At 37.6% G+C, this 27,457-nt stretch overlaps 1 long non-coding RNA gene across 1 annotated transcript; it reads right to left on the reverse strand.

Moving 5' to 3' along the window:
- Window positions 1–829: 829 nt before the first annotated feature.
- LOC139140904 (uncharacterized) lies at window positions 830–27,435 on the reverse strand. Its single transcript, XR_011554095.1, has 4 exons — window positions 27,188–27,435; window positions 10,672–10,858; window positions 4,785–4,990; window positions 830–1,015 (listed from the first exon to the last, which is right to left on the reverse strand). It is a non-coding gene; the product is annotated as an uncharacterized lncRNA (long non-coding RNA).
- Window positions 27,436–27,457: the final 22 nt, after the last annotated feature.

Raw genomic sequence — 27,457 nt, forward strand, 5'->3', positions numbered from 1 at the left:
TCAAATTCAAATGGCCGCCATCCTTGTGTCAACTCTATGGGGAAAAATAAATTATTCGATTTCCGAAAAACTAAGACGGCGATGAAAGATTTTTTTTACTCCGACAGCTTTAAAATGAACCTCCAAAAGTGGTAGATTAAAATAGAGTTGTAATAAATTGAGAGTCCAAACATATGTTCCCAAAACGCATTCTACGTATTAAACGAAGCTTATTTATGTAAATTGCACACCACCGACTCCTCGCATCCATGTTTGCTGTCAGTAGTACGTTAGAAGATTAATTTTAGTAGCAGACAGTAATACAATAGTATACGTCAGCACACTTAATCCAAAGACTAAATGCGGCCAAATTCTGTGATCAGTTAATTAAGTTTTGTTCTTAACTATACTGCTACTTCCAACTTATGTGATGGCGTCTTCGGAAATACTAAAACTACGATATTCGTACTCGTGGGTAAAAATCGAATGTTTTGAAGTATGGGAAAGCGTACGCCTTTTTTAGCTTACCAGCTTCCTAGTGATAAGATTGCTAATGCGACACAACGCCTGTTTCTGTATGGCCTTTCCGATTCCGTCCCGCAACTTTGCTTTACATAGTTGTGAAAAATTTATTTGCGCAATGACACTACGCTTTACGACTTAGTGCGATGGATGATATAATCATTTGCATGCGATTACTTTGTTACCATTAGATATAGTTGTAGGTGAACGTACGTCATTTTATGGTTACATGTATTTTCATATTTCAGTATCCCGAATGCCGAAGTTTTTATCCACTGCTCAAAAGATTTTCAGACACATGGTAAAACAAAGCAAAAGAAGGCTCTACTTTTTATGAAAACCCATCCCCTTTATTCAAGATGTCTTGTTACTTGTTGCAGAATACAAATACAATGGAATTTAAGTTTCTTGGCAGTATTCACTTCGGTATTGTCGGTGGATGAAGTCACAAACCTGCTCGCTGATAAGCTTGTTGGTATTGCGTACTTCCTGCCTGCGTGGATGTAAATATGACCTGCAAAGCCGATGGAAATTATTTTGTTGGTCAGTGGTTCAAACTTCAACCATTTGAACATTATCAATTATCTCACGCAGAAATAAAGTACCTGCAGACAAACAAACAACATTTAATCTTTGACATTCCCAATTTTTCTCAATCACTGGGACCGTCGCAATAGAGCTCTTCGAAAATTCATGAGAAGAACGATGAAGAAAATCCATCCGATGAACATTTCATCATAAATATTCTATAGATACTCTACATCGATAAACTTTGTCATCTATTATGTATCATTATGTATCATCATTCAACAAGAAAAAGTCATGGTAGGCCTACAGGATAAGGTATAAACTACCAAGAACCTAATTAAGGTAGTAAGCGCCTCAAAAGTGAAAGACTTAAACTTTTGCTCAAACTTTCCTGAAGGAATCTTTCAACCATTCTCTTTCAAAAGCAAGAATAAAAATCGGGGTCACCGTGCAAAATATGATACTAGAGAAACAAATTACCCAAGATATTTGAAATTCAAAATGGCCGCCATGCCTGTGTTTTAACTCTACAAAGAAAAATGAAAATTTCGATTTTCAAAAACTAAGACTCTGAAAGTCTTTCTTACTCAAAGGGCTTCAAAATGAACCCCCATAAGTGGTAGATCAGAAAGAATGGAGAAGTTTGAGAGTCCAAATATCTGTCTTAAAGGCGCATTCTGCTTTAAGCAATGTGGTGTAAATGGGGAGAGACCTGTTCCTGGGCAGGACTCGAGCCTTGAATTCACCATCCTACGATAGTGAGTCAATGCAATAGTCAATGCAGCTATCTCATTTTAGGATGATAATCTTAAAATATTTAATAATTCTTTGATATTGCAGTGTTTGATTTCTAAATTGTCATTACCGATGAAGAGACCGTGATACAATCAGATTTCGTCAGTTTCATTCCTTCAATAATAACTGTCATCGTTGATGACACAGTCCCCACTTGTTAATGGGTACTTTGATTAAATGTCCTCAGAGAGGATAGAGTCCTCTTCATTAATTAGGTCTGTGATAAAAATACTTTGATACAGATGGCGCTCAATGGCCAAGAATGAGTTCCATGGTGATGAAAACATAAAACCAAAGTAGGCCACCATCCTAAAGTTCATAAAATGAGTCAACTAGGAATTAATCAACAGGATGTTGCAAAACATTTTTGCATACAATCCTAACACTTACAGATTATCACTTGTACCATATTTCATAAAGTTTGATGCAGTATTTACAACACTATGAGATCAACATCTGTATCAAGTTTCATCACATTTGACGTTGTATTAATTTGTGGCTATATCACCCTAATTAGGAAAGTTCATTACTTATGCAATTACAAATTAATTAAAATGACACTGATAAATGTCTTTTCCAATGTTAAAGCAATGTGAGCTTAACATCTGTACAAAGTTTCATGAATTTGATGCAGTATTTCTTGACATATCAGCCTATTTATGAAACTTCAATAATTGACATGTTACTGCTACATGACGTGAAACAAATTGACGAGCATATGTATGAAATAGGTCAATGTCCTTGTACCAACTTTGAATGATACTGGTGGCAATATGTCTGAGTTATGGCTCTGTACATTAGAAAATTGTAACAAAATCACCGCCATGCAGCGATATTTGATCTTACTGTTTAAAAAATCAACACGTATATGTACGACATAAGTCAATGTACATGTACCAACTTTGAATAAGATCAGTTGAGACTTGCCAGAGTTATGGCTCTCGACATGAAACAACCATAACAAAATTGCTACCATGTGGCCATATTGGACCATCTCGTGAAACCAATCGACATACATATGTATAAATAAGTCAATGTCCTTGTACCAACTTTGAATAAATTTGCTTGATACATGTCTGAGTTATGGTTCCGGACATGAAAAAATCGGAAAAAATGGCCACATGGCGGCCATATTGGATTGTATCACAAAACAAATCAATGTGCATATGTATGACATAGGTCAATGTCCTTGTACTAAGTTTGAATAAAATCGGTGAATAAAATCAGTTGAGACGTGCCCAAGTTTTGGCTAAGGACACGAAAAAATTGTAACCAATATGGCTGCCATGCAGCCATATTGGATCATATCATGAAACAAATTGACGTACATATGTATGACATAAGTCAATGTCCTTATACCAACTTTGAATAAATCGGTGAGATATGCCTGACTTATGGCTCTGTACATGAAAAAATCATTTGAAAATGGCCACACGGCGGCCATATTGGATTGTATCACAAAACAAATTGACGTGCATATCTATGACATTGTTCAATGTCCTTGTACCACTTTGAATGAAATCGGTTGAGATACGCCTGAGTTATGGCTCTGTACATGAAAAAATCGTTAGAAAATGGCCGCCTGGCAGCCATTTTGGATTGTATCACAAAACAAATTGACGTGCATATCTATGACATTGGTCAATGTCCTTATACCAACATTGAATAAAATCGGTTGAAACATGTCTGAGTTATGGCTCTGTACATGAAAAAATCGTTAGAAAATGGCCACACGGCGGCCATATTGGATCGTATCATAAAACGAATTGACGTGCATATCTATGACATTGGTCAATGTCCTTGTACCAACTTTGAATAAAATCGGTTGAAACGTGTCTGAGTTATGGCTCTGTACATTAATAATAGTAACAAAATGGCCGCCTGGCGGCCATTTTGGATCGTATCACAAAACAAATTGACGTGCATATCTATGACATTGTTTAATGTCCTTGTACAAACTTTGAATAAAATCGGTTGAAACATGTCTGAGTTATGGCTCTGTACATGAAAAAATCGTTAGAAAATGGCCGCCTGGCGGCCATATTGGATTGTATCACAAAACAAATTGACGTGCATATCTATGACATTGGTCAATGTCCTTGTACCAACTTTGAATAAAATCGGTTGAAACATGTCTGAGTTATGGCTCTGTACATGAAAAAATCGTAATAAAATGGCCGCCTGGCGGCCATATTGGATCGTATCACAAAACAAATTGACGTGCATATCTATGACATTGGTCAATGTCCTTTTACCAACTTTGAATAAAATCGGTTGAAACATGTCTGAGTTATGGCTCTGTACATGAAAAAATCGTAATAAAATGGCCGCCTGGCGGCCATATTGGATTGTATCACAAAACAAATCGACGTGCATCTGTATGACATATGAAGTAATTCTTGTACCAAGTTTGAATGAAATCGCTCCTTGCATCTCTGAGATATCTGCGTGAACGGACGGACGCACGCACGGACGCACACACGCACGCACGCACGGACGCACACACGCACGGACACGACCAAACCTATAAGTCCCCCCGGACGGTGTCCGTGGGGACTAATAACTGGTATTGTGGCTTTTTCGAAAATGAAACAATGGATTCTTGGAACCTATTCCACGTTTATTTTGCTGCCATGAAATTATTAAGACTGTGTCAGCATATTGCAGGAACCAAAAAAATCGGCAAAATTTAGAATATGAGGAGGCTTTGTGATTAATTGCACCTGTAATTGAAAATACAAACCGGCATAGATCTGAAGGTGACGTTTTACTATGGAAGGCGCAGTGGTGATTCGGAAAGACATTAGATTGAGGTAAATTTTCATCACATGATATGGATGTACAAAAGACCCTATGACAAGTTTCTCAACATAATCAATTTCCTTTTTTCAAGTGAAAAGCAAAAAACTAGACAACAACGTCCTTTAATGAACAACGCTCGAAAGTTCAAGTTCACCCACCATTGTTTCTTTGCTAGTCACGTCTCCTCCAAGCCTTAGGATTTTCTTGTGTTGTAGCAGGTCTTGCTGCGTGCGCAAAATTTTGCTAACGTGTGAAGTGTGGCGACCACGTTTTTGGTTGGGTCGACCCTTTTCGTGTCAGCTTGGAGGAACCTTTTCATCTGAGGAGGACCAAGAGGTCGCAGATTAAATCCATACTTCGGTGTCTGCAAGGAAGACGTAATAAGAGAGTTAGTATCTGTTAAAGAATCGGTTAAAATACTGCTCCCGTCTGACTATTATAGAACACAACGTCTGTCACGCAGTATTAAACTAACCTATTACAAAATCGAGACCTGGAACGTGGAAAAAGCTGGACGATTACAAGCAGTAGATATATCGATAAACTATGAAGGTAATCATGTGTTTATTTTTGTGGGAGGGAGGGCACAAACATGACATTAAATCAATAAGGTGTGGTTGAATATGAATGCAGCTCCGTAAACACGAGAAAATGGCTATTATTGTACTTGGGCCTCAGCCCAAGTACATTTGTTTTCATTCCGTGGGAAAAAACTCTGTAAGGTATAACCATTCCTGGCTGAGACCAGGGAGGGCAAAATGTCTTGGCTTCATCTTTCTTGGCATAATAAATGGCGTAATGATGTTAACTGAATGGAAGTGCTGCTCTCAGCCAGTCTTGAATAAGTGAGATGTGAATATTAATGCTTCTCTATCTGAGTTTTTGCCACAAAATCTTCTGAATATAATCAAAATGTGCATCGAAATGCAACAATTAATGCACCCTCCGTTTCCTAGGCGATGGCACGACCCTTGCTACACCCACTGGACGAGCCAAAGTGGGAGGGGTAATTTCAGTTTGGTCGAACAAGAGGGCTCGAGACCAGAATTTAACATTTAAACTTGAAACATGTTTAATCGCTGACAAGATGTGGACTAGTGTTAATCGAAGTAAAATTGTGAAAAGGAAAGGTTTTATATCCTGGACACAATGAAAAACATTACGACTGGAAACTGTACCCCCAGTTGAGAATAGTAATGCCCACAGCGATGGAGAACACTTATCCTTGAGCTGAGAAAACCAGACCATCATTTTGAAATAGAGCTGCAGATTCGAGAAGCTCGTTCAAAATAGCTTGGTACACCCCATAAAGGGGTGGTTTCGAGTTTTGAGGGCAAATTTCGCCTCCTTCATATAGAAATCGTATGTTTGTTTTTCCAGGAGAACACACCATTTGACACAAAATTTGCATGTAAAGGGGTCGCCAGTAAGCACGTGGTCAAATCTGGCATAAGAAACAATATGAAATGTTGGGTAAAGCCAGTCCAAAATAAACTGATTTGAACTTTTGTGTTTGTAATTTATACCACTGCAGTAACATTACCTTTTTTTGACAACATCACACAATGTAATACGTTTGAAACTGAATACTCCGACGTATTCTGTGTCTCCTTTGCTAAAAAATACGGTATGCCGATTACCATGTAAGGAGATGATGACGTCAAGACAGATTTGTAGTGTGTTTGGTCCTGGATGGTGCACGAAGTTTTGTCAAGGTAGCTTGTGTATTTATTTCCTAAATGGGAGAGATTAGGGTCGATCTAAACGAAGGCCGAAGAATGTTATGATCCTCTAAGCGAGCTGAACTCTAACGCGAATGGTTGGATAATTTGGAGGATGTCTAGAATGATCTCGTCTCATTAAGATTATTTGGCGGTCAGTATTGAATTTCAACTGCGTCACAAGTTTGCAAAATGAGTATTCCGTCGAACGGTCAACGAACGATATTTTAGAAATCTGGAGACATGGCACATCGCATTTTTATTTTAATATTTTATATTTTACAAAAGATGTAAGAAGCAATGATTTTGTCGAAAATTCTGAAAAAAATATAGGAAGATTTGATCGCGAACACATTTTCACTTGGGGTCAACTAGCTCTGCGTACGATGCTGTGTGTTCCGCTACAGCTAATCGCCCCGCTCACCACAGCCCTGCAAAGACCCGTACGCGTACGTAGGGTCGGTGACTTCAAATCCATTTTGGGACTTGATGTAAAAAGCCAAATTACTGCCAAAATTCAGCGTTCTTGGGCCCAAGTCGTATCCCAGCCTACCTCAGCTACTCGATCGCTTCCAAAAATGACAGTCTTTTATTCACTTCTCGTAAATAACCGTCGATGTCGGCAACTCTCTCGCTAGCCCTGCGTACGATGCTGTGTGTTAGCTGTAGCACATAGCATGGTACGCAGGGCTAGGGGTCAACATGGGGTCGCAGCCATGTTGCCTCAAAACTTATTTCTGTCTGCACTCAAAACTCAAAAATGTCGGATATGAACCTGAAAAATCGATGCAATTTTGTCAAACTTCGGCGAAATTTCAGCATATAGACAAAATTTCATCTAGGTAAGGTAAATTTACTGAAATTTGATCGACAAATAATCCTGAGCTTGAACGTGACAGCTCGCCTTCTCCGGGAAGTCAAGCATCCAGCTGCTCATACACAGTTGCCCATATGGCCAGGTTTATGAGATTGTTTTCAAGCGACGGCGGCAGACCGTACGGGGCTCTGGATATGAACCTACCGCCGGTGTAGCTGTAATAACTGTTGTGTTGTTTTTAGTGCCCACGGACGAAGTCCTGGGGGAGTTATAGGTTTGGTCATGTCAGTCCGTCCGTCCGTCCGTTCACGCAGATATCTCAGACATGCCCTGGTCAATTTCTTTCAAACTTTGCACAAGAATAGTACCAACCCCATACAGATGCACGTCGATTTGTTTCACAATGCGATCGAATTTGGCCGTGTTAGAGGACTTTTTAGTTTACACCTCCATAGACTCCCATGTATAAGGCAGTTCTCCATAGACTTTCATGTATAAGGCCAAGAAAAATAAAAATTTAGTTTCTCATCGTATTCATATTGCCTAAAGGATGCAGTGACACAGTTTTTGTCCCACGGATAAAGTCCAGGGGGCTTATAGATTGGGTCATATCCGTCCGTGAGTCCATCAGTGAGTCCATCGGTTCACGCAGATATCTCAGACATTTTGACAAAATATCATGTGACCTTGGTGACCTTTGACCTCAAATATACATTATTGTCCATAACTCAGTAACCACAAGTGCTAAACCTTTCATATTTGGTATAATGGGACACCTTATGACGCCACATATTGTACCTCATTAATTATGCGCATATCTAATTTTGAGCGAGCCAATAGAGCTAGAGGTCTGATTTTTGGTATATAGGAATAACTTAGCAATACAATTATTATGACAAAATGTGACGTGACCTCAATGACCTTTGACCTCAAATATATATATTTGTCCACAACTCAGTAACCACAAGTGCTACATCCTTCATATTTGGTATGATAAGACACCTAACGACACCACATATTGTACCTTATTAATTATGCGCATATCTAATTTTGAGCGAGCCAATAGAGCTAGAGGTCTGATTTTTGGTATATAGGAATAACTTAGCAATACAATTATTATGACAAAATGTGACGTGACCTCAATGACCTTTGACCTCAAATATATATATTTGTCCACAACTCAGTAACCACAAGTGCTACATCCTTCATATTTGGTATGATAAGACACCTAACGACACCACATATTGTACCTTATTAATTATGCGCATATCTAATTTTGAGCGAGCCAATAGAGCTAGAGGTCTGATTTTTGGTATATAGGAATAACTTAGCAATACAATTATTTTGACAAAATGTCACGTGACACCAATGACCTTTGACCTCAAATATATATATTTGTCCACAACTCAGTAACCACAAGTGCTGCACCCTTCATATTTGGTATGATGGGACACCTTATGACACCACATATTGTACCTCATTAATTATTCGCATATCTAATTCTGAGCAAGCCAATAGAGCTGGATGTCCGATTTTTGGTATATAGGGATAACTATAGGGTAGAAATCTAAATATGCCCATCTAAATATTAGACATCTACCATCGAGAACAAAAGAAATTTGCTGTAATTTGAATATTTAAGGAGTTTAAGCAATTTCACTATAAATAAAGAACCCCTGCCTCAAACTCCACAAAAGTTGCTAGACATATTTTGCCGTTGTCATGCCATTGCTTCGTTTAATAACCAGTTAATCAAATGCCTAATTGACAGGAGGAAATTCAAGACCATATTTGAATAGTAGTATATATTGTCCTCAAAATTACTCTATCTCGGCCCAAGTACTCATTGCCTTCAGCAATACTGCCTTGTTATTATTATTATTATTATTATTATTATTATTAATTATTATTATACATTATCCTTAGAGAGCACTCTGAGTTAAAAGTAAAATTGAAATTTCTATAAGAGCCCTCTAAAAACTCCAAACAGTTCATGCCAAGAAACAACAAATGACATACATCGAGTCAGTAGAAGAGAAATAAAAATAACACTATAATAACATAACTTATGTAATGACAATCTAAATCTGAACCATCATTTGTAGTTTCATCAAACGATAATGATACAAGTGGTATATCAAAAAAGAATTCAAAAAGTTTGAGAGGCCGAATATCTATCCCCGAGGCGCGTTCTGCCTTAAAGGTATACAGTCACCTGTAATCCAAATATGCCCATATATGGTCAAAGGGGCGTTCCTTGGTATTCAAAATGCCCATGTGAGGGCGCTGTTTTTAAAAAGCGGCTACCCACTTAAAATCTGTGATGGGTTAGATTTTCTGTTTCCATTGTAACTGTGGCAAAGTTGGAACAGGTAACAGTATACCTTTAATAGGCCTAATACTGTTGGCAAATATGCTGTAAGGTGTTCCTGAGGTGCAGGTTGAGACAAGTGGAAGTAAGTGACTTAATAATGTTCATAATTGTTGTAAGAATAATAGAATGGCCATTAATTGTGACAAGACAAAGACAATGATTGTAACAACGCAACAAAGACGTAGACATGTCAATAAACAAACTTTAGACTGTAATCTTGGTGAAACGGAATTGCAAGCAGTACACTGTGAAAAGATTCTTGGTACGCTTGTCGATGAAAATCTGTCATGGAAGCAGCACTGTGACAAGATTTTTAAAAAAGAAAATAGTAATATTGCTTTGCTCAAGAGAATAAGACAGTTTTACCTATGAATATAAGAAAACTTTTTTATAATAGCTATATTTTACCACACTTGGATTACTGTTGTCATTTATGGGGAGCATCACCGTTTATGAAAGGGTTGCATAAGATTCAGAAACGTGCTATCAGAGTGATGTGTGATGCAAGGTATAATGCTTCGACAGAGCATTTATTTAAAACAATGCATATAATGCCATTACCAGATAGAATAGTTATAAGAATGTTTGTATGGTTTTTAAATGTTTAATAATCTTGCACCGCAATATATGACAAGTCTTTTTACCGAAATTGATCATAAAAGAGTTACAAGATCCAAGATGCAAAAATTGTTAGTGGTTCCTGCAACAAATAAGGATTTTTATCGAAAAGGGTTTACTGTAAATAGTGCCAATCAGTGGAATAATGTCGATTTAAATATAAGATCTAGTAACTCATTGAGCAGTTTTAAAACTGCTTACCTGAAAGCTTATTGGGTATAATTTTTTGTGTTTGTGAGTTTTAGTTTTCTTGTTAATTTGTTTTTGTTATCTAGTGTGATTGTGCATTTTTTTTCTCCTGTGTGCAGGTGGTGACTCCTGGCCACTTTTTTCTGTGCATTGTATTGTTCTAGCTTTGTTAGTCATGTTTCATGTTGTTCTGCTTTGTATCAGTTTGTATGTTCATTTGAGGGCCCTGGGGAAGATAAGCATCTTTACTGAAGCTTACCAGGCTACCCTCGTTAAACAAGGTTTAATAAAATAAAATATAAAATAAAATAAAGCGACCAACGTACCCTGCCTTTAGGTCGGCGTCTTTTCTGCAAATTGGAGTCTTGCCCCAACGCCTCCCTGTCGCCGCTGATGTCTTCGTGTTGTGCATGCACCAGCGGTACAAGAAGACTCATGCAGATCAATGTGGCAACGATAAGAAAGACCAAGATTGAAGGTTTCATCTCCAACTCGGATGTTATTTCAAGGAATCTGCAGGAATATGAGAAACAGGAAATTGTGTGAATCTAGTCCTGAACGCAGGGGTTGGACACGTAACACTGATTGTACACCCTTCGAAATCTACAGACTTAAACTGTTGCGAAAACTTTCCTCAGTAAAACATTAAGTTATTCTCTAAAGATATGAATCATTCCTTTTAACAAATCAAGAATAAAACTTTGTTTTGCACCAGAGATTAACAAATGACCTAACATAAACCAAATTCAAAACGACCTCCCTCCCCTTGTTAAGTAGTTTGCGGGAAAAATTAAGTGTTGATTTGGTAACACAATAAATACCGTCAATCCATAGATTGACGCATCACTGGAGAGACATCGTCAATCTGTACTTAGTAAAGTGTGTTAAACTAATCTGACAAATATGATATATTTAACTGCTGCACACTTACTAAAATAATTGTGACCCTTGACCCCAAAATGGCCCAAATATGTGTGACCCTCCAAAAACAGTGATTCAATACTTTGTGAGCCTCTCCTGATATCCCGGCCCTACCCTCTACCAATATACGTCCAGTCCCTAACAAAAGATCAGTTTTTGAAAAAAAGACTATCCCTGAATGAACACAATGGTTTACCTGTACTCAGGTCGAAACGCAAGCTGTTTGGCGATTGGAATTCTGATACGATTTTGTGTACACAAAGGCGACTAACTGTGAAATTCATACTTATTTTTCGGTCAAGGGAATGTACTACCGAAAATTTCCCCTTTGTCAAGCTTCATTGATGAGAAATACTGCACTAAAGACGATATTACAAAACAACAGCAAAAATCATCGTCTTCAATAACGTCACTACGCATATTACACTATAATGTATTAGGATTGCCTGTCGTATCTCAAGGGGGGTGGGGCGAAAGAAGATCAATATAGAGAAGAAATGACAAAATTCATAAAGTTTTTCAATTCGTAGAGTATTCACTGAAAGCGGTTCATATATATATATATATAAATATATATATATATATATATATATATATATATATATATATATATATATATATATATATATATAGCTATCGCATTTATCATGGCAAATTATTTGCCTCATCAATCATATAATCATGTGGAGTACAGTTTTAGGTAGATTGGAAGAGAAATTTTGAATGTTTTTTTTTTTTAAATAAAAAAAAAATTGTGGCCTTAGTTTCCGACAACCAGACGTATCTTTTTATCTTTTTAATCAAAATTTCAAGCATCAGTAGTTAGGTTTATCCAGCACTGATAGCGAAATGACGCAATCTGAGTTTATGTATCATCTCGCAGACCTGTGGAAATCTTGATCTATGATCATCCGTAATTTATAGTCATGTTACTAAGAAAACAGCTGATCAGTTAAATTAGTTTTTTCCCTAATAAGAAGAGCACGCACATCAAAGGCCGTGATGATTTAGAACATGATCTACTTATGAACCAAACCCTAATCCGGACGCGCTTATCCATCATGCCTTGTACTTGACTTCAAACAATGCGGTGTTTTTAAAATCACAATCTGAAGGCACATAAAATGCGCATCATTACAAAAGTGCAAAATCAAAATTTCTTTGTAGTTGCTGTTGATACTTTTATGCTTAAACATCCTCTTTTTCTCTCATATTATCATCCGTCCTTGTATGATTTCAATTACTCTTTTGTTTAATTCTCAGCTACATCCCATCAGGAGACATACACTCATTAGCTTTGCATTAGCTATTTTCCAGCTCCTATTCAAATTCATTCCTCTTTTGAAAAGAGAATAAATTCCTGTTAAGAGTTTTGTTCTGTGACAGTATTTACTTATTTATTTATTTACTTATTTATTTATTAACTTATCTATTTATTTATTCACTGACCGAGATATTTGCCTAATATTTATTTTTGTGAGTCAACTGAACAGTAAGTGTTTTTAACATGAGGTCTTCATACCTCATAAGAATAGCAGCTTTTGTAACTTGAAACCATAGATCGCGTTGCAATTTCAGTTCCTGTAATTATGGAAATAAATGAATGAATATAGTAAATTAAGCATTTTCTTCGCTTTTTACGTCTTTATGTTTTAAAAATCAAGGCGTCTAATATGAAAAGGAATTGAAACATCCAGCGAAATTTGACTTTGAGCGCCACGCTTACAACCACGTTGAATAATCATTTTCCCAAAGTTCACTGACATTTTATACGTTCAAAAGACATGACCTTTTGGATCTTATTCCCAATTTTGTTTTTATTCGGCAGAAAAAATATTTTAAAGTGTCACAATATGAAAGAAGTGAGTGAGTATGTTAATAACATTTTATAAGAAAATTAGCGCACATTGTAAGTTTTTTCCAGCTTCATTTCTTCTTTGCCTCGCTCCCTGAAATGCATTCTGCCCAGCGAGCTGAGGCTTGCTCACTCTTCTCAGGACGTGGACAATGAAATATCTCTATCGAAAGATTGGCATAAGGTACAATAGACGTTCATTGCTAGATAATCTACTCGAACAACGCTAGTCCATGTGATGCTACAAGTATAAGTGTTGAGTACTACGCAAACGTCAACTATATCACAGGCTGTTGATAATTTGAGAATTTTCAAGAGGCGTCTTGACGCACATCATTAAGAAAGGGAGAAAAGGCGTTCTTGCTAAAGGAGCATTCGTTTTTATACGGGGCGGGGTGGGGGGGGGGTCGATGGAAACCAGGGCGGTTGACTGTTACAAAACCAGTTTTACAATCAATGATTAGGGGTCAAAGTTTACGGAGGCTTGTATGGAGTTATGGCAAAAAAACTAACAGAATTGTCCAAAAAGTATATAAAACAGAATACGAACATTGCTTTAATCTGTCTGAACAGGTGATAACAGGCAGATAACAGCACTTTTGTTCACAAAACTGAAAATATGGTGTAATATGAAGTGTTTGCAGAGATTTTGGACATACAATCAAACGAGAAATTTGATTTAGGAATTTCACTGAAATGTTGATTCACTATACATAATGTAGTCTAAGAGGAAACTGTGGACAATATTTTTCCAATATAAAGCTAGCTGAATCCGTGTATTTACAGAAGCTTGATTATTGATATTAATGTACTTTGATTAGATTAGGGTGGTTACAAAAGCATGTGTGTGTAAGACATTTGATTTTGGTATTTTACCGAAATGTTGATTCACTTTACATTGTAGTTCACGAGGAAACTATGAACAAAACTACCTAAGCTGTGTATTTATAGATGCTTGATTATTGATATCAATGTACATGTTAGACTAGGGTGGGTACAGGTGCATGTGTGTGCAAGAAGAATTTCACAGAAATGTTGATTCACTGTACATTGTAGTATATAAGGAAACTGGATGATTTGTGTACAATACAAAACTAGCTAATCTGTGCTTTTATAAATGTTTGACAACTGATATAAATGTACATGATGAGAATAGAATGTTTGAAAGAGCAGGTGTGAACAACAAATAAGATATTGGAATTTCCCCCAAGTGATTATTTGTAAAGTTCAAAAAGGATTCTTTGAACGTTCAAAGGTCAAATGAGAAATTCTATGTCAATTAATATTATTGATACGGACTGCAACATCTGGGCAAGGGTCACTGTTTTTTGTGCACAGAAATTAGGCAGGGTCACTCTTTTTCTTGCAAACACATTGAAGGATCACTATTTTTAAACCCTGGGCCTTAGGGTGCAAAGGGTTAATGAATCAAATCAGATGATTTGTGGTGGGGTCACATTTTACAATTGATGACTTTGAGGGAGGCCAATTAAGAAATTTAATATTTGGAGAGGGTCGCTTTTTGCATTTCATTTGTAGCTAAAGTTCCACTGGACCCCCCCCCCCCCCCGCGTAAAAGCGAATGCTCCTTAAGCGGAAGGGGAAAGTCAACGATATGACTTTAACGACTTTATGATGTCATTTGACCATCTCTTCACCCACCATTTCATCGTGGATGGGGTGGTGGGTTTGCTACTTCGGAATTTACCGGAAGGCAGAGCAGAATGACTTCTTTGATCGATGAACCAAACCTTTAGAGTGCATGCATATGCCTGCTGACGCAATTCACCGCTCCTTTTGAAATATGATAGTCACGTGACAACTGACGGGATGCCGTGAACTCTGTTAATTTTGCCAGACTGCCATCTGAGACAATACAAGATTGCATCTTGTAGAGGAGGCATCATGGCCCAGTGGCTAGAGCAGTGGACTCACGATCAAAGGATGGCGAGTTCGAGCCCCGGCATGGCTGTGGTGTTGTGTCCTTGGGCAAGGCACTTTATTCCTCATTGCTTCTCCCCACCCAGGAGTGATGGGTACCTGGTAGGACAGTGGTTGTAATGTGTGCGTTTAGCTCTGCTGCGCTTATTGGCTGCACATGTGAGCTGTTGTTTGCTCCCCAGGGAGTTGAGTGGTATCATATTAGGTCCAGTGACCAGGGGTAATAATAATTGTAAAGCGCCTTGATCACATGTAGTATTGTGGATATGTGCGCTATATAAGAACCCAATATTATTATTGTACTTGGGCCTCAGCCCAAGTACATTTGTTTTCATTCCGTGGGAAAAAACTCTGTAAGGTATAACCATTTCTGGCTGAGACCAGAGAGGGCAAAATGTCTTGGCTTCATCTTTCTTGGCATAATAAATGGCGTAATGATGTTAACTGAATGGAAGTGCTGCTCTCAGCCAGTCTTGAATAAGTGAGATGTGAATATTAATGCTTCTCTATCTGAGTTTTTGCCACAAAATCTTCTGAATATAATCAAAATGTGCATTGAAATGCAACAATTAATGCACCCTCCGTTTCCTAGGCGATGGCACGACCCTTGCTACACCCACTGGACGAGCCAAAGTGGGAGGGGTAATTTCAGTTTGGTTGAACAGGAGGGCTCGAGACCAGAATTTAACATTTAAACTTGAAACATGTTTAATCGCTGACAAGATGTGGACTAGTCTTAATCAAAGTGAAATTGTGAAAAGGAAAGGTTTTATATCCCGGACACAATGAAAAACATTACGACTGGAAACTGTACCCCAGTTGAGAATAGTAATGCCCACAGCGATGGAGAACACTTATCCTTGAGCTGAGAAAACCAACCATCATTTCGAAATAGAGCTGCAGATTCGAGAAGCTCGTTCAAAATAGCTAGGCACACCCCATAAAGGGGTGGTTTCGAGTTTGAGGGCAAATTTCGCCTCCTTCATATAGAAATCGTACGTTTGTTTTTCCAGGAGAACACACCATTTGACACAAAATTTGCATGTAAAGGGGTCGCCAGTAAGCACGTGGTCAAATCTGGCATATGAAACAATATGAAATGTTGGGTAAAGCCAGTCCATAATAAAGTGATTTGAACTTTTGTGTTTTGTAATTTATACCACTGCAGTAACATTACCTTTTTTGACAACATCACACAATGTAATACGTTTGAAACTGAATACTCCGACGTATTCTGTGTCTCCTTTGCTAAAAAATACGGTATGCCGATTACCATGTAAGGAGATGATGACGTCAAGACAGATTTGCAGTGCGTTTGGTCCTGGATGGTGCACGAAGTTTTGTCAAGGTGGCTTGTGTATTTATTTCCTAAATGGGAGAGATTAGGGTCGATCTAAACGAAGGCCGAAGAATGTTATGATACTCTAAGCGAGCTGAACTCTAACGCGAATGGTTGGATAATTTGGAGGATGTCTAGAATGATCTCGTCTCATTAAGATTATTTGGCGGTCAGTATTGAATTTCAACTGCGTCACAAGTTTGCGAAATGAGTATTCCGTCGAACGGTCAACGAACGATATTTTAGAAATCTGGAGACATGGCACATCGCATTTTTATTTTAGTATTTTATATTTTACAAAAGATTTAAGAAGCAATGATTTTGTCGAAAATTCTGAAAAAATATATGAAAATTTGATCGCGAACACATTTTCACGTTGGGGTCAACTAGCCCTGCGTACGATGCTGTGTGTTCCGCTACAGATAATCGCACCACAGCCCTGCAAAGACCCGTACGTAGGGTCGGTGACTTCAAATCCATTTTGGGACTTAACGTAAAAAGCCAAATTACTGCCGAAATTCAGCGTTCTTGGGCCCAAGTCGTATCCCAGCCTACCTCAGCTACTCGATCGCTTCCAAAAATGACAGTCTTTTATTCACTTCTCGTAAATAACCGTCGATGTCGGCAACTCTCTCGCTAGCCCTGCGTACGATGCTGTGTGTTAGCTGTAGCACATGGGGTCAACATGGGGTCGCAGCCATGTTGCCTCAAAACTTATTTCTGTCTGCACTCAAAACTCAAAAATGTCGGATATGAACCTGAAAAATCGATGCAATTTTGTCAAACTTCGGCGAAATTTCAGCCTATAGACAAAATTTCATCCAGGTAAGGTAAATTTACTGAAATTTGATCGACAAATAGCTTGAACGTGACAGCTCGCCTTCTCCGGGAAGTCAAGCATCCAGCTACATTTGTAGCTGCACATACACAGTTGCCCATATGGCCAGGTTTATGAGATTGTTTTCAAGCGACGGCGGCAGACCGTACGGGGCTCTGGATATGAACCTACCGCCAGTGTAGCTGTAATAACTGTTGCGTTGTTTTTAGTGCCCACGGACGAAGTCCTGGGGGAGTTATAGGTTTGGTCATGTCAGTCCGTCGGCCGTCCGTCCGTCCGTTCACGCAGATATCTCAGACATGCCCTGTGTCAATGTCTTTCAAACTTTGCACAAGAATAGTACCCAACCCCATACAGATGCACGTCGATTTGTTTCACAATGCGATCGAATTTGGCCGTGTTAGAGGACTTTTTAGTTTACACCTCCATAGACTCCCATGTATAAGGCCAAGAAAAATAAAATTTAGTTTTCATCGTATTCATATTGCCTAAAGGAGCAGTGTGACACAGTTTTTTGTCCCCACGGATAAAGTCCAGGGGGCTTATAGATTGGGTCATATCCGTCCGTGAGTCCATCAGTGAGTCCATCGTTCACGCAGATATCTCGGACATTTTGACAAAATATCATGTGACCTTGGTGACCTTTGACCTCAAATATACATTATTGTCCATAACTCAGTAACCACAAGTGCTAAACCTTTCATATTTGGTATGATGGGACACCTTATGACACCATATATTGTACCTCATTAATTATGCGCATATCTTATTTTGAGCGAGCCAATAGAGCTAGAGGTCTGATTTTTGGTATATAGGGATAACTTAGCAATACAATTTTTTTGACAAAATGTCACGTGACCTCAATGACCTTTGACCTCAAATATACATATTTGTCCACAACTCAGTAACCACAAGTGCTACACCCTTCATATTTGGTATGATAGGACACCTTATGACACCATATATTGTACCTCATTATTTACTCATTGCGCATATCTTATTTTGAGCGAGCCAATAGAGCTAGAGGTCTGATTTTGGTATATAGGAATAACTTAGCAATACAATTATTATTTATCCCTTGTCCGTAGTATTCTTGATTATTCATCCCAGTCATGGGCTGTCACGACTAAGCAATCAATGCTTCATCTTGAAGGTGTCCAAAGGAGAGCCACAAAATACATTCTTGGATATCCCCAGGAGATGGATTACAAAGAGCGTATGATTAAATTGAATTTGCTCCCATTGAGCTACAGGAGAGAATTAAATGACTGTGTCTTTTTAGCTAAATGTTTTACTGGTATGTATGACTTAAATTTAAGCCAGTTTGTCACATTTAAATCTCCTGATGACACTTCCATGAAGATGCCATTTTTTAAAACTGAATGTTTTCGTTACTCGTTTTTTAACAGAGCTTTTTACTCGAGTAGTGTTATGCCCTTTCATGGCAAATCTTCAACAAGTGTTAGGTCATACAAGTCTATTTTATTAAAACATTACACGGGTTTGTTAAACAATAATTTTTATCCTGATAACACTTGTACTTGGGTGGGAAAGTGCCACTGTAAAAATTGCCGTCTCTGTTAATTTCTCTGTTTTGTTTTGTTCTGTTTTGAAATTTCTTGTATTTTTTTATGACTGTTTTATTCTGCGTTTGTCTTTTCTGTTTTTAATTTTGTATGTGTAACTTGTTACATGTGTGTTTTTGTGGAGGGTTGCTTTTGTATAGGTGTTAGTCACCTGTGCGACTCATCCTGACTTTATGTCAAAGCTGAATAAATAAATAAATAAAAAATAAATTATGACAAAATGTGACGTGACCTCAATGACCTTTGACCTCAAATATATATATTTGTCCACAACTCAGTAACCATAAGTGCTACATCCTTCATATTTGGTATGATAAGACACCTTATGACACCACATATTGTACCTCATCAATTATGCGCATATCTAATTTTGAGCGAGCCAATAGAGCTAGAGGTCTGATTTTTGGTATATAGGAATAACTTAGCAATACAATTATTTTGACAAAATGTCACGTGACCTCAATGACCTTTGACCTCAAATATATATATTTGTCCACAACTCAGTAACCACAAGTGCTACACCCTTCATATTTGGTATGATGGGACACCTTATGACACCACATATTGTACCTCATTAATTATGCACATATCTAATTCTGAGAAAGCCAATAGAGCTGGATGTCTGATTTTTGGTATATAGGGATAACTATACGGTAGAAATCTAAATATGCCCATCTAAATATTAGACATCTACCATCGAGAACAAAAGAAATTTGCTGTAATTTGAATATTTAAGGAGTTTAAGCAATTTCCACTATAAATAAAAACCCCTGCCTCAAACTCCAAAAGTTGCTAGACATATTTTGCCGTTGTCATGCCATTGCTTCGTTTAATAACCAGTTAATCAAATGCCTAATTGACAGGAGGAAATTCAAGACCATATTTAAATAGTAGTATATATTGTCCTCAAAATTACTCTATCACGGCCCAAGTACTCATTGCCTTCAGCAATACTGCCTTGTTATATTATTATTATTATTATTATTATTATTTAAGTGTTTACATGAAGAGTGTCCGAGGCTTATTTGTTGGTGTGTGTTGTTAAGAGGAAGATTATTCCCAAAAATCAGAATCTAAGAGATATTGCATAAAATTCTGTCGTGGTAAAATGTAAAATGTAGAAATATAACGGTTAACAAACTAATGAACATATGACCATGCTGAGTATGGTGCCTATTACCCAAGATAGTGACGTATTATTCCAAAAGTTGATGGGTAGCTTTTAGGTGCTATATGGTACCACATCTAGCAAAATAACTATATTTTGATTGATGCAGAGGACAGGCAAGTGCGTATTTCAATTCTTTTCATAGGAGTTATCCAACATGTAACATAATAAAGCATAATAACTTTATGGGAATGAGCTCAAATCCTACTTGCATTTTTATAAGAGCCCAAGAGGCAATGAGGGAAGTATGGTAAATAGATGGTAAACTTTTCTGTCGCTAACAGTCGGGTTGAATTGAATCATGTAACTTGTTATTTATTTGTCAATTTAGATTTTCGCACCTGAACGCCCGGCGTATACTAATACTTGCAAAGTTTTTTTTACTTTTCTAACTTAGTTTTTTCGGCCCGGGTCATATGTATGCCACATTAACTCAATCACGAGACTTGGCAAAATGCATGCTGTTATGTAGGTCATTTCCCCCACACTCATGACCTGAGTTATCACAGTCCTTCATGACCTTGAAGTTAATAAGTCATATTTAGAACTCTCTGGAAATTCAATTAGTCACAAGTGGAACTATTTTCAGAATAGTAATTAGCATATCAATAGAAGTTCTAGATTGTTCTTAAATTATCTTACATAACCATTTGAGTATAAAGAGGGGACGGCACAGTTTTCAGTCAGACATTTGGGATCGTGTCACTGACGTGTTACTTCAAGTTTTGGAATCACTCCAGCCTTTTTAATTTCAAGACGTTTCAAGATCTTCACAGCTACGCTGGATTTATACAGTTGACCAACCGCAAGCCTGCAAGCAAGCCAAAGGACTGCTTACTCTGTCTCAGTATCTGACTCAACTCTGGAGCTTTGAACCGTCCCAGCTGAGACAAGTACACTGTGAACTTTTTCAGTTTGTGCTTTATCCCTTGAATAAGCGATTAGTTTTATCTTTTGTAATAAATTTTATTTTAAAGAAAGTCGCTGAGTTCACCGTTTTTTCTCACGTAACAATGCTCAAAAAGCCCTGACCTTGGAGGCGTAACTGTGTAAGATAACTGTGCATGAACAAGCATTCTGTTGAAAATGGCCGATCACCTACACAATAAACCCTAATCATGGAACGACCTTTCATCCAAATGACACGGGAAAGGCCTCCATGTTTTAGAAAAACTTTATATGGAAAAGAAAAATGGATGATAAATGACCTGAAGATGTTCCTCGAATTTGTCGAGAAGCCCTTTCCGCAAACTTGTAAGGTTGATGACCCAGGGTACCCAAGGGTCATCAACATTTTTTCGAGTGTTGGTTTCATATGCCTGACGAAATTATGGATCTGATTGTGCCAAGAAAATCCGTAACAATGGGTTAATGCTTGAAGTATATACTGATATATTTTTTCAACTTGGACGGCACACCCCGTACGAAAATATTGGGAGTAACAACCCCCTCCCACCTCCCCGCCCTGGGCATTCGCTCATGATTCCTATAGATGAATGCTACATGTAACTTATTTCAAAATGAACTATAGTAATATCATGAGCATAAAATCATAATGTATTGTTACTGAGATATCAAGTCTGAAATCATTACATTTACCGCAAAGGGGCAGCATATTAAACTTACCGCCTGTTGACCTTTATCTATTTAATTCCTGGCGTAGTGTGTATCGCATGTACATACATACGATAGTTTGTTCTTGTGGATGGAGTTCGATGTACAGATACCATTAGGAAAGAAGCCATTGATGAGGAAGAAATGTTATCTATTGAGGTAGCTATTTGGTTATATAAAATGAAAAAAGTGAGAGACACAATTTTCTTTCGGGATGAAACAAGTATAGTGGTATGCATGTAAATGAATAATGGGTTGTAGTTCAATCTTTATATCAGAACCCAAAGTTTGTGTCTGTGTTTGTTTCCTTAAGCCATCTTAAAATATGCAAAAACATATTGTAGATCTTTACAATTAAGCATATAGTCTCACTTCACAGTCCCACCGTGGTGGATGGGAAGTCAGGAAAACCAGTTGTATTTAGCATTTTTCTATAGAGGGCGATGTTGCGGGAATTCAAAATGGAGACTTTTTCGTACAGTTTAAGAACACGAGTGATCAGCCAGGGTTAGTCTCGGGGCATATGCTTTTGTTTTTTTTGTTTCGCTGACGAGGCTCTTAAACAGGAGTATTTTAATTGAACAAAGTGTTGTTGAATAAGCTTATATACGACTCTCACAGGATATAGTGTCTTGTATCCAAGGGATACATGCATTTTTAAGAAAAAAGACTTTCTTTCCCTTACCCAGGGCACTCACCCCGGCACTCACTTCCGAATAGGGTACAGGGCCTGGCGTATCTTGTAGGGGTCAAAGTACAAAACACAAACTCTACAATTTTCCGTCATATGGGGATGTCCACAATTTACATTTTTGGCAAAAAGTGTCAAAACTCTGTATTTCCTACAAAATGATAGGTCAAAAACGTTCATTTTGGGTCAGAAGTTGTGTCTGAGTCATAAAAGATTAAAAAAATATCTACAGAATGCGAAAAGTGAGTCAAACCTGCGTTACGTTTGTGTCTTGCTTTTACTGTGGCATTGCCGCCATGTTTCTTTTCCTCGACGACCATGAAGAAGAATTAAATTATTTCATCAAACAACGGTATTAAACGAAAGGACCGTCATTCCAGTGCATACAACTATACATCTAAAAATCTCTACCAATGTGTTTAATCTTGACAGATGCGATCGTCATCGTCGGTAAGTAGTCCCCCGCCAAGTTTAAGCTGGTGGTTGAATGCTAATTCACCCGATATAGTGTCTTGTAATGCCAAAAAATATCGTGTCAGCGTCCCTGACAAAATAATTACACATGACATTTAGTTATACACATTACCTGAGCAATTTGAAGAACGTGAAACGAAACGTCGGCACCGGCACGCGTACATGGGGGCGCTGTCCTAACGGAGAGTTATTAACTGTCGATTGAACACTCAGAATTGCGCTCGCTAAACATGTAAACATGGGGCGTGCTGTAGATTATGACTCAAGTGCGTCGTCACACAATCGCAAGAGGAAGCAAAGAAAGATAAAAGAGTTTTCCATTGTTTATTGCCTTAACTGTCTCCTGACAATCAGAAGGACAGTAAAAGTTGAAGCAGGTTATCTGAAGATCACTGTAACGCGTGCAACTTTGAGTTATGACAAAGTTTGATCTTTACTCAACACAATTACATCTTAGATTCCAATCAGAGATAAAACATTGAGCACTTTTTCCCTATGAAGATCTTACTCGCGCTTTGATTATATATATATATATATATATATATATATATATATATATATATATATATATACTTATATATAGTATATATTACTATACCGCTGCTGTCAAGATACCAGTTTAGGAAACAGTTAAGACAATAGCTGTTACTAGACTGAAAAATTGTGTAAAAATTTGTCAGTAATACAACTATCACTGGACGTTTCGATGTTTAAATACAAAATGTAAGCATTGCCGAGACTCAAGTTAGCTTAAAGCTATTTTTGATCGAAAATTTATGTTTATCATTTGTAAATTGACGTTCTAAAACTTATAAATGACAACAGAAAGAATGAGAGGTAGAATGTTGACAACATCAGTGTTACAGAAGCTAATTCTCGATTGCAATGCTTTGTGAACAGCCAAGTTCTAAAATCAGAGAATCTCGGCGAAAAGGGAAGTTCATAGGATCTCTAGATTGATCATTTGACGACGGAGTGTTACTATTAAAAACAGGTCGATTAACAGTGTTATGTGTTATCCATGTTCTGATGTAGGACTGTAGCACTTGAGTGCGAAGAACAGACACATACTAAAATATTTATTTTCTCAACTTTCAGGTATTCAAGTAGGAGTGAAAGACAAAACTTGCAACAATATTCTCTGCAAGGAAGTTCACGTAGCGTTGTCATGGCCAAGCCAACTGTAATTTACATTATCGTCAACCTCACCTGAAGTACACGGTTGGCAGTTTGTGGTATTGACAACAGCCTATCATAGTCTTCGACAAGGCTTGAGTGATTTATTTGTGCAAAGTCAATTGGATCGGCGATCGCGTATCATTCAAAGGCACATTTCAAACGGTATTTTGAGTCCATTAACTTGCGTTTATTCAAATGCTTGGGCCTCAGCCCATCGCAAACAAAAAAAAACGTACATGATACAGAGATATGAAGAAAAAGAAAAGAGAAAACCGAATTTGCAATACCGACTATTTTAACTATTTAACTGCAAAAGAAACTCGTCTCGAAGTTTAAATGCTTTGTGTATAAAAATAGACAGCTTATATAGAGTACACTGATTTTCAGATGCCAAGAGAGCACAAAACTTATCATAAGTAGGATAAAGTCGAAATCTTTCTGGAACTAAATCCATTCTACAATGATCGTATAAAGGACAGAACAGTACAAAGTGACATTCGTCTTCTACAACTGACAAATTTTTACTTAAACAAAGCAACATACTCTTTGTTCAACTGGAATAATGGGTTTTGAATGCCTGCCAACTTCAATAGCTAATCTATGACTTGATGAGCGGAGTTTAGCCAGGTCAAATTTAAATTTTACAATTCTGATGGAAGATAAATACAGCTCTGGTTCCAATAAAGACTTGAAATGTCTATATGTGCGAAGTCTCGGTGAGGTCATTTAAACTGGCTGACCATTCTTGTCTGTAACAGTCTTGTAGCCTCATTTGAAATAAACTTAAAAAAGCCTTCCTATTCCCAACCTGCTGTTCAATCCAAACTATCCCAAACCCGTATTTAAACAATAAATCTTTTATTTTTGATACCCAGGTAATCCTCCCAACAGAATCTAATCTTCATGTTTGAGTCCATTAAGGTACTACGCGACTCATAATTGAAAGAATTAAACTTTGGCTCATGCTTTCCATGAGGCAAATTTGAACCATTTCCTTCCTCACCAAAAGATAAAAACAGATGGTCACTTTGCCAAGTGTGGCACTAGAGAAACCAAGTGTTATACAGAAAAGATTAAAATTTTGATTTTCACAATAATGAGCCCTTGAAAAGTTTAGTTACTCCATGAGCTATAAAATGAGCTCCAGCAAGTGGTAGACCAAAACAGTATCAAAAAGTTTGAGAGTCCAAAATGTCTATCCACGCTACGCATGTTCTTGTGAAACAGAAGGCGATAGTAAATATCCGTCGTTTATAGGTGTCTTTAGTTCATCTGATTATCTTTAGGGTCCGCTGTTACAGTATTAAAGTTGTCGTATGCTTAGATTGAAAGCATACCGAGATAAAACGACGAAATCTATAGTAAGTATTATACCGTACGACCTGAGTTTTCATGTCGCAGTCGGAGACGTATACAGTGAGCAAAATGATAAACTGGAGATAGATAGACTGAATATGACAGAAAATGGAAGCGCGATTCCAATACATGAGTGGCGGCATTGCCTTGGTGATATGAACTCCTCATCGATGCATTGGTTTGAATCGTTTGATTTGCTTCCAGCCCGTCAGAGCTGAACGTCGTAAATAATGTTCGCCACTTTTATATATCACGTCATCGACGCCACTCGATAGAAATGTGACGCCAAACGAGGGTATGATTTGACCGAGAGCTGTGAAAATTGTACCTACATGTGACGTGTCAGGATTGACGTTGAACATCGGCCTTTTTAGCGCAGATCAACGGAGACCTATTAGCCTTATTGGACGATCATTGTCAGCATAGATAAGATACATATACTTTTCACGGTAGTGTCGACAACTTACTCATCAAAGGGCTGAAAGCAAAAAAATACTTCTATGTCGCTACGCACGATACAAGCTTACAGATACAGACAGAGTAACGAACATCAATTTTATTAGTCTTCTCAATGGAACGTTCATTTCTATGCAACCGAAGAAGAATACGTTTGCATCGGTACAGATATTTGCCTGTCCTTGTTAGTCTATCATCAATATCTTTTGAGGAAAATTGGTAAAAAAAACCCAGAAAATGAACATGAAATCAAAATACAAACCTTAGACTAATCATTTTCAACAAAACATGACTTATATCTAAATCTTTTTACTTCCTGTAATATATATATCAAAATGTGTATACATAGCTATATCCATAGAGATGATGTTTCATTTCAACAAAAGTAACTATAAGCTTACGTTTGTTTCAATTTCACGTACGGCCTGAGATTGTAAGACTAACTGAAGTGTTATACCTTAATGTCTAGAGGCTAAGGTTAAGATCAATCTGTAATTCCAAAAACACCATATGTCAATTTATGTCAAATTAAGCATGAATCGGGCGCCCGTTGTCTTTCAACTTGAAATGCACACATCTTGTCATCAACTACTAGTATACCTAAGTATACAGTGGAACCATCGTCTCGAAACCAGTACATTCAATATACAACACGGTTGGAATCAGTTTTGCGGCAACAGTTGTCTCGAATGGAAGGACTGTGGTCTGACGATAAATGCCATACTTTCCTAACCTTTATGGTTATCCTACACACTTCTTATATTCAGAAACACTGAGTGTTGAGTTAATCGTTTACTTTATGAAACCAGAAATAACGTCATGCCGAACATGGCATCTGTTCGTTGACAAGTGTATACTTTTATCTACAATGACTCAAATTATATTCGCTGGACAGAGTACCTATTCTAAGAAAATGCCCACATTCATCTCGTTACGAACTGTCGCACAGCAAATAAAACGAATAGGTTCCCAAAATATACACATGCAATTAGTGAAAAAAACCCTTTTGGATGGAACGAATCGAGCATACAGGTTGTGAAAGCCCCAGATAAATTATGATAAGAACTTTAAGTTTGCAAAAAGTGTTATTTTAACAGTTAAATTTCCAACTGTCGAGATAGCATGGGAACTTGAAGGTTACAAACGCTCTGAGGACCGTAACAAGGTTGGGTAGACGTGTTATGTTAAAGATCGATCGTATGTATCAGTAACAGAACTGAGACGAACAAAGGATAAGAAAAATCGTTGAAGAACAAACTCCTTCCAAACTGGAAACTATTACTAACGGTAATGTTCTATCATTCGACGAATATCTGGCTTGATACAAATGATTTTCATATCAAATCTTCTATGAAAGTGCTAACTTCAATAATTGGCATTTTCATGACAAAATAGTTGACGTAAGCATATCTTTTTTCTCTTACCTTTAAAAATTGTTGAAATAACTCGAAGAAAGTGATACCTATTTTAGCTTCCAAATTCGTAAAACGGGTTGGTACACTACGCTCGATTTGAAGGGACGCTGGTTGCTTGGCGCTCGGTAAGTTAAGCAGTTAGTTGTCTTTATATACACCCCAAAATGCTCTATGTCGCACACGAATTATTAGCAATGCAACCTAGGTCGAAGAGAAAATTTACAAGTGTAGGTCAATGCTGGTACGTTCGTTCAATCGGGGAGAGGGAGCGGAAAGAAC

The sequence above is a fragment of the Ptychodera flava genome, chromosome 9 (genome assembly GCF_041260155.1).
Source record: "Ptychodera flava strain L36383 chromosome 9, AS_Pfla_20210202, whole genome shotgun sequence".
Lineage (NCBI taxonomy): Eukaryota > Metazoa > Hemichordata > Enteropneusta > Ptychoderidae > Ptychodera > Ptychodera flava.